Raw genomic sequence first — 8,920 nt, forward strand, 5'->3', positions numbered from 1 at the left:
CATGAAAAGCTGGTTTGTCTAAGCTTCTGGTTCTCTCTTTTGATTTTATATTGGAGTGGCCAGATTGCTTTTGTCTTCAGGAGTTCCCACACAGGCTGAAGTCAGATGAGGATCAGATGCTCTCAGGCTTTCTCCTAATGTCTGGATCCCTCCAGGATAGATTTTGGCCTCAGGAATTTGGGGGTTGGACTGGCCTGGGAGCCTGGACCAGGAAAGATGCTGGTTTAGGGTAACTGGTGGTCATTCCACCCAGAGATACAAAGGAAGATGGGGGCAGGAGGCCCCAAGGGGTCCTGCAGGCTGAAGTCAGATGAGGATCAGATGCTCTCAGGCTTTCTCCTAATGTCTGGATCCCTCCAGGATAGATTTTGGCCTCAGGAATTTGGGGGTTGGACTGGCCTGGGAGCCTGGCCCAGGAAAGATGCTGGTTTAGGGCAACTGGTGGTCATTCCACCCAGAGATACAAAGGAAGATGGGGGCAGGAGGCCCCAAGGGCTCCTGGGGACTGCACTGAGGAGCTGGGTTGGTCTGTATGCAAAGAATCAGGAAGAGGAAAGGTCAGACCTGGGGTCCAGGAAAGAGGCTGGTGGGTTGTACAGACCCAGGGAAGCAGAGAGAGGTAAGGGTGGGGCCAGGCCCAGAAGCAGTGCACCTGGGGAACTGAGAAGGAACTGCGTTGCTCTAGATGCACAGGATCAGGAAGCAGTGGTGGTTCCCCAGGTGTCTGGGGCACCAAGACAAGGAATGGGACAGGACCCAGGCTAGGAGGAGAGACAGGTGGGGTAGATGGGAGGGTAAGTGAGGCTGGGGGAGTCAAGGCACAGAGGGCCCAATCGACTTACCCCAGAGAGAGAAGCCTGTCAGTTGGAGAGAGGCCTGGGGGTTCTTCAGGCCCAGGGAAGTACAGGGAGGTGAGGGCAGGGCCAGCCCCAGAAGCAGTGCTCCTGGGGACCTAAGAAGGAAATGAGTTGCTCTGGATGCAAAGGATCAGGAAGCAGTGGTCAACTTGCTTTCTTATACGACACAAAACCACCTGCCTAGGAATGATACCACCCACAGTGGGCTGGGCTCTCTCACATCACTCAGCAATGAAGAAAATGCCTCACAGACATGTCCACAGGCCAATCTGATAAGGGAAGTTCCCCAAATGAGGTTCCCTCTTTCCAGGTATGTAAAGTTGACAACTGAAGCTATCCAGTACAATGCCAAAAGATTTGGGTTGGAGACTGATTCCTAGCAAATAGTCAGAATGACCCATACTATTCCAACTCTGCCTGAGGGTGACTTCCTCTAAACAATTTCTCCTCACAGACTGAGTAGGAGGATGGAGGAAGATGACAGCTGTTGCTTATGTGGGTACAGCTAGGCCACTCCTGTCTCATGAGATTGCCTCATTCCTCTCTTTGTTCTTTAGGATCAAACTTGTTGGGACTCTGGTGACATCCAACCACTGTCCTGTGTTCTTGGGTCATTAGAGAGCAGGTTGGTTTTTTGGTTTTTTGGGGTTTTTTTATAGAAACACAAAATGCAAGAGACTTGAATTCTGAATGATGAAGGTATTTAAGTGAGAGACTGATAGGCAGCCAATGGTTTTACTTACAGAAAACAGCCTGTCTTGCAAGGAGAGGCAGTGTTTCTGCATGGCCATCCTAGAAAACAGTTGCCACTTGCTTATAAGTGAGGAAAGAAATGACCCCATGATGGCAGGGGTCCCTGTGGAGGTTCTCAAGGACAAGTAGTAATTCCCAAATTCACATGCAGACATACAATAAAATGGGGATTTGAACTTTCTTTTTCCTTTGAGACAGGTCCTCACATTGTAGCCCAAGCTGACCTGGAACTCACTATGTAGTCCACACTGGTCCCAAACTCACAATCCTCCTGCGTCAGCCTCCTCAGTGCTGGAATCACAGGTGTGTGTCACTGTGCTCAGCTACAACTTCTCATCTCAAAGCTTTTCTCTTTCATATTATCTCAAACTACAATTATAGAAGTGACTAGCCCAATTTTTTTTCAGCAATTAGTACCCTTTCATACCATTTGAACTTTGGGTATAACCAGACTCAGTGTAAACTCAAACTCTGGACTCCCCAGTTACAGAGACAAATATATTGCCTTCTTGGAACAAGATATTTTGACACTGTTTATTATTATTATTATTATTATTATTATTATTATTACTATTTATTATTATTTCATGCTAGTAACTTTTCATAAAGGTCTGAGTCTTTCAATTCTGCAATCAACTGTGTGTCTACAAAACAGTGGTAGAGAGTGCGCATGCTCCAAGTGAAACACTGAAGGCTTCATATGTATAACATCTACTTTCAAAACAATGAGGCAGATGTTTTTGTTATTGTTCTTATTTTCAATATAAGAAGCTGAGGCACACAAGAATTCTTTTGCATCTAGAAAGACTCAGAGACAACCTCTGGCAGTGCTACTCTATCGTCCTTGCTCACAACAATCTTGATGTGCAGCTGTGTGTCCTGCTGTATCTTACCTGTGTGTCAGAGGTGCGCTAATGGGGGAGAGACTGAATCTTGGCTTGTTAGTCCTTTTTGGAAGAGCAGATTATGACTTCAGGCTGCCCAGCCACAGAGCATACTGAGAATTAAAAGGAGTCAGTGAGTTCAGACTAAGGTACGGGACCATGGAACGTAAGAGAGTGCAGAGGTGTCCCGAAATGGGAAAGCATCACGTCTACAGTGGAGCAGGAAGTCTGAGTAAAATTGGGAGGGGAGGCTTTCTGGCAGTAGAATGCCTGGGGAAGGCACAAAAGATGAAGTGGACAGGTGTGTCTGTTCTGTGTTTTTGTGCCCCCAGCCCACTCCCCATGCGCACATTTAATCTGAGTAGTATTTAATTTAATGACTACACAAGATTTATTTGGTACCATCAGCCTTCTATTGTTAGCTGCTCGGGGTGTTTGTATCTTTTTTTTTGCTATTATTAGCAATACTACAAAGAACCAATTTCAGAAATATATTATTTCCTAAGTGTAAATCCCTTGAAGAGGGCTTACTGAGTTAGTATATATCAAATAGTGGCACATGTTACCAGATTATCCTTCAGAAATAGTTTCCGGTAGCTTCTCTTCCAGCTGACTATGCAAACAGAGGTACTCTATCTCTGCAGACTTCATCAGCATTTAAGTCTTTGATGCTGTGGTTATAAAAGCATATTCAGTTTTAATTTACTTTTGTTTCTTTTTGCTGGTGAGATTGCTCCTGTATTGACAGTTGGGCTTATGGACATTAAAACTGGTTTCTGTGATTTTTTTTATTGACCAGGAATAAGTGTATTATATATATGTATGTGTATATATATATGTATATATATATAAAATATATATTTGTATATTCTTTTGTGGCAATGACAGAGGCCCAATAAAAACTGACTTGAAACTTCCAGTTTCACAAGATACAAGGAACACTGGAGATGGAAAACGATGATTGCACAGCAGTGAACATGTACTTAACATCACTGGATTGAACATGATAAACATAGTTAATTTTATGTTATATGTGTTACCACAGTTAAAAACAAATCTTTTTTCTCAATGTATAATTTTATTGAATTTTTGTACATTTCATATAATATATCTTAATCATATCCAGACCCAGTCCTCTATCTGCAGTCCCCCGTAGGCCTCCCCCCCGCCGTAACTGGATTTCATGTATTTTGTCCTACATCTCAAGGCCTGTCAAGTTTGGGTAGCCAGATGTCCCTCAGTGTGAGTTCAGGCACTGGAGTCTGCTCATCCTATCTAAAGTCACTCCCCCAAAGAAGATCAACGCTCCCTCACCCAGCAGGAATCAGTTGCCAATAGTTCCATGGCTAAGGTTGGGGCCTCCTATCCATTTCCCCAGTTCTCTGCTGGGTTTTTGTCTGGTTGAGTTTGCATGGGTCTTGTGTATGCTGTCACCATTGCTGTGAGTTTATATGAGCAAGTTCCCAGAAGCCTAAAACACTCTGTTCCTCATGATCGTGCATCAACCTGGCTCTTACAATCTTTCTGTTCCCTCTTCTGCAATGGTCCCTGAGCCCTAGGTTGGTAAGGTTAATATAGGAGTCCTATCCAGGGACACATGCTCTGCAGTCTCTTCTCTTACTCACTGCACTTTGGACAGATGTGGCCTTCTGTTTGCATCACCTTCTGTTGCATGAGGAAGCATCACTGGTGAGAGTTGGGAGATGCATTAGTGTTCTCTCTGCCCCGTGTTCTGCTGTGTTCCGTGAATGAGCATTAGGTGTTGAGGTTCCACTGTAGATGTGTCATTTAGGGCTAGGCATCTCATAGACACTTACTCTGTGAATTTGACCAGTTGTGGAGTTCTGTAATACTCTCCATATTTTGCAAAAAGAATCTTCTTTGATGAGTGGTGAACGGCATACTTGTCTGTAAATATAAGGATCCATATTTAGCATATAGTAAGAAATTACAATTGTCTAGGGATGTGACAGAGGTAGGGTTTTCTCTAGGATATGATCTCTACAACCATGTGTATTTGGCTATGTTTATAGTGTAACACATGAGTTCCCTCCTATCAAGAGGGTTTTAAGTCCAATTAGAAAGCTGTTGATTAACCCCAGGATAAAATGCCACTATTGCACCTATAAAGTTCACTGTGCTGGTCATTGTCATGGTTATTAGGTTTTAAAGCTGGGGTTGGACCAATGATTGATTTTCCCTCTTAGCAGTTTGCATACTATCCTCTTGAGCTATGAGAATTGGTCTTCAGGGAGGAGACTTCCAGATCAGTTACAGCTCCAGTGCTCCAAGTCTTATATCCAAGGTACAGCCTTGTCTTCAGCAATAGGGTCTTACCTTACCTTCAAGTCCTGAGAGGTAATCAAGAGCTGTGGCAATAGCCTGTGTTTTTGGGGGAGTCATTGGACTACTGTGGCCAATAACCAGAAGGGAGGTCTCTCCTGTCTGGCACTGTGTTTCTTATATAGCCTTGAGGCACACACATGCACTCATGTTCAGATACTGTATGTGTATTTTTCTGGAAGTTTCTGTGCTAATACATCTCCCTCTGGATTTTCACACCACCTAGACTTTATTTATCTCTTCATGTTCTCTCCCTGTCTAACCTCCCTCCCCAGTTTAAGTACCCTCATTTTGCCCATTTTCCCCTTGATAATACCTGTCTTTTTATCCCCCCTCTCTTGAGCTCCTTCTCTTTGTCCCCATGGTTCCTTGTCTATCCTTGCATCCTCCCTTTCCCAGCTAAATAACCCCATTTTCCCCATTTCCTCCTTGGTAACAAGTGTTTCCTACTATCCCCCTCTTGGGCTCTTTCTTTTCTTTTACTTCCATGGATTGCCACCTGTAGAAGAATGAAATTAGATCCTTATCTTTCACCCTTCACAAAAGTCAGCTCCAAATGGATCAAAGTCCTCAATGTGAAACCTGAAACTCTGAAACTGTTAAAAATAAAACATAGGTGGCTGGAGAGATGACTAAGCAGTTAAGAGCACTGGCTGCTCTTGCAGAGGACCTGGGTTCAATTCCCAGCATCCATATGGTGGTTAAGAACTGTAACTGTAACTCCAGTTCCAGGGGATCTAATGCCCTCTTCTGACCTCCACAGGCACTGCACAACACGGGTGCACTTACATACATGCAGCCAATACATACATACACATAAAAAATATTTTCAAAAAAGAAAACTTAGGCAGCATACCCTACATGATATAGGTATAAGAAGGACTTTCTAAATTGGACCTCATTTGCTCAGGGATTAAGATCAACAATCAACAAATGGGACCCCGTTAAAGTGAAAACCTTCTGTACAACAAAAGAAACAACCAAGGAATTGAAGAGGAAACTCGCAGAGTGAGAGAAAATCTTCACCAGCTACACATCTGACAGAGGATTAACATCCAGAACTTACAAAGAACTCAAAAAGAAAACAAGTGACCTAATAAAATGATAGGCTAAGGACCTAAACAGAGAGTTCTCAAAGAAATAAAACTGGCTAAGAAACATCTTTAAAGTGTTCAACATCCTTAGTAATTAGGGAAATGTAAATCAAAACGACGCTGATTTCATCCTACTCTAGTCAGACTGGCTAAGATCAAGAGAACAAATGACACCAACTGCTGATGAGGATGTGAGAAAAGAGGAACGCTCATCCACTGCTGGGAGATCGCAAACTCGTGCAAACACCTTGGAAAGCAGTGTGGAGAACTCTTTAAAAACTAAAAATGACTCTATCACGTGATCTGATTATACATACCTTTGGCATGTACCCAAAGGACTCATCCTGTTGCAGAGATACTTGTTACAACCATGTTTGTTGCTGCTCTTTTCACAACAGCTAAGAGGTGGAAGCACCCTAAAAGGTCCTCAACTGATGAGTGGATAATGAAAATGTGGTACATTTACACAATGGAGTTCTATTCATCAGTAAAGAAAGACAAAATCATGAAATTCACAGATAAATGGATGGAACTAGAAACTGTTATACTAAGTGAATTCAGACAGACTCAGAGAAACAAGCAACGTATGTTCACTCTCATTTGTGGATCTTAACACCAAATCCTTATATGTGAGTGTGTATCCTGATATGACTGTGGGAGCCAGGAAAATGGAAAGAACCCCTTTTTAAATAAAAGAAAAATACACCAGGCCCACATGGTTCTTGTATCCAGTGATTCCAACAATAATAACAGGATGGGGGGTGAGATGGGATGAATGGCAGTAGTTTTTTGCCCTCATAGCATAGCCAAACCTTACAGCACCCTTACCGATCTGATTTGTTGGGAACATACCAAAGGCTGGCCTGATCAGTATGTCTGATAGTGAGATATCCTGACCACAAGACCATTCTTGATGCAGGGAAGGTGGAATCAGGCCATCAACAGCTCCATCTGGTAGTAGAGGATAGGTCCCAAAGGAAAATCATTCAAAAGAGAAGAAAAGGATACCAGGACTGCGAAAGGAAGGGTGAGATTTAACATATTCTTCCCTATCTCCAAGCAAAGTGCTCATCTTTTATTGATTTGGAGGAGCTGCTTACGAATTAAGATTATTAACCTTTCAACTGTATGATTTAAGTAATATGGATTTTTTTAAAGGTTTTTGGCTGTTTTTTCACTTTATTATGGCTTTTTTTCAAATGGAAAATTAAGATTGTTACATAATTCTCATAGATCAGTGAACTTTCTCTGAGCTGTCACGTGAGATGCTCCCCAATGGCTCAGGGCCACTCCTCTCCTTGCCTATAGACCCCAACCCCTAACACACAGCAGGGCTTTGCTTCCTCACCTGTCTCAAAGAGATTTTTAATGCTGGGCGCGTTGGGAGGCAGAGCAGGAGGATCTCTAAAATTGTCAGATGTCTGTGGTTTATTTTGAACTGGTTTGAAATAATTTGTCTAAAAATTTGAGTAATGAGAAAGAGATGGACAGGATAGTTGGGTTAAAATGTTAAAATGTTGATAATGTTGAAGTCAGGAGATGGGCAAATGGTGCTCATTGTACCAACATTTCTACTTTTCCATATTTTGAATTTTTCCTTAAAATATGTAAGAGAGAAGGAAGAAGAGGAGGGGGGGAGGAGGAGGGAACCAGGTGGGTCCTAAAACAAATGGCAAGTGTCATTAAAAGAAACACACAGTAAAAGCAGGAGGAGGAGGAGGAGGAGGAGGAGGAGGAAACAGGAATAGCAGAATAAGAGTTCCTCATAATACCTTTCTTTCAGTCCCACTGAAAGTCTATCCCCAGGGCCAGGTGGGTTTGGGTTCCAGGTACAATGCTATGGTTTATTATCTGTAGTGATTCCCCCTGGCAGACTCATTGCTCCTGGTATTGTGGGAGGTAGTAGGAGGTCTGAGTGCTTTTCAGAGGCCTACTTCTAGGTAATCCTTAAAAGGCAGGCACAGTGGTAGCAAGCTGCTTGCTGACATAAGCACAGATTTGAAGTCCACAATTCCTTGGGAGAGTCAGAGCTGCGTTTTCACAGGTTCCAGTTTCAGTCAGAATATTCAGGTCATATAAGAGCCAGCATTTTATTTCATCAAAAGGGCGCTTCTTCTCTCTCCTCCTCCTCTAGATTGCCCTCTCCATCACTACTTTCAGATCTTGAAAATAGAAATGGAATCTTTCAAGATGAACTCAGCCTTCAAGCATACCAAACACTAAACTTCTATATCTGTAAAGCTTAATTCCTCTTATCTCTTTTTTATAAGATATTTTGGAATTGCTTTCTTTATTTACTATGCTAATAAATAGTAATTCTGTTATAATTGAAGCTTCTGTTATAATTGAATTCTGTTATAATTGAAGCCTTGTGTATGGGGGGAATGTGTGCATGTGTTAGTGTGTGTGTGTGTGTGTGTATGCATGGGTACACATGCACATGTATACATGAGTGTGGAGATCAGGGACTGATGCTATCTTCCTCTATCACCCTCCATCTTACTTTTTGAGGCAGGTGAAACACACTGAACCTGGAGCTCACCAGTTCATCTAGACCAATGAACTTTAGGAATCTTCTTGTCTCTGCCTTCCTAGTATACAGGACTTTGTATCACTATAACAAAATGTGTGAGGTAATTACCTTATAAAGAGAAAAGTGTTATTTTGGTTTGCAGCTTTTGAGGTTCTAATCTGTGGTCAATTGACCCTGTTGTTTTGGACCTGTTGTGAGGTAGGAGCACTTGCAGAACAAAACTACTCACTTCATCAGCCAGGAAGGAAAACAGACAGAAACAACCAGGGTCCCACAATCCCCTGCAGGGACTTGTGCTCAGTGATCTAAGGACTTCCCACAAGGCTCCACTTTCCAAAGGTCCATGGTACCTTCTGATAGTGCCACTCTGAGGACCAAGCTTCAACACATGAGTCTTCAGGAGGTATCAATCCAAGGCATAGCAGTGCCTGTAGTCAACAATACTGCATTATGTAC

This window comes from Nannospalax galili, unplaced genomic scaffold (genome assembly GCF_000622305.1).
Source record: "Nannospalax galili isolate Female #2095 unplaced genomic scaffold, S.galili_v1.0 scaffold584, whole genome shotgun sequence".
NCBI classification, from domain to species: domain Eukaryota; kingdom Metazoa; phylum Chordata; class Mammalia; order Rodentia; family Spalacidae; genus Nannospalax; species Nannospalax galili.